Raw genomic sequence first — 525 nt, forward strand, 5'->3', positions numbered from 1 at the left:
ATGGCCAGGGATTCCCAGCACGCAGGACTTTCAGAGCTCAAGGCAGGATGGTCCCTGGGCAAACCGGGAAGAGCTGGCTGCCCCAGTGGGGCACAGAAGGCCTGGCCCTGCGTTGGAACGGCCTGTCTCCAGGGTGCTTGCCAACATCTGCTGTTGGCCACGACTCGGCATTTTCGATGGGGGAAAACCACCGCTTGTTTCTGAATCACAAACCCCAGGTGTGCCCTGACCCGAGTGGCCCAGAAGGCACACAGGAGGAACCGGCGCAATCACTCTCCATGTGGCCCATCTCTACAGCGACCAGAAGGGCCCACTCGTAGTAGCCCTTGCCCTGCTGGGCCGGGCCCTGATGGGTGCAGAGGTGGCCCAGCTGCAGGAGCACGTGGGTGAAGTCCCGGCCACACTCCCCACAGGGCAGCCTCGAGAACAGCCGCACAGCCTCCAGGAGGGAGTGCTGGGCCAGCCTGCTGGCACCCACGTGCAGGCACAGGGCCCCGAAGGTGGCCAGCACCACTGCCTGGTTCC

At 64.6% G+C, this 525-nt stretch overlaps 1 pseudogene; it reads right to left on the reverse strand.

Annotated features, from left to right (window-relative positions):
* Window positions 1-8: 8 nt before the first annotated feature.
* Window positions 9-525, reverse strand: part of LOC111532437 — a 1,984-nt pseudogene continuing 1,467 nt past the window's right edge.

The sequence above is a fragment of the Piliocolobus tephrosceles genome, unplaced genomic scaffold (genome assembly GCF_002776525.5).
Source record: "Piliocolobus tephrosceles isolate RC106 unplaced genomic scaffold, ASM277652v3 unscaffolded_21254, whole genome shotgun sequence".
NCBI lineage: Eukaryota > Metazoa > Chordata > Mammalia > Primates > Cercopithecidae > Piliocolobus > Piliocolobus tephrosceles.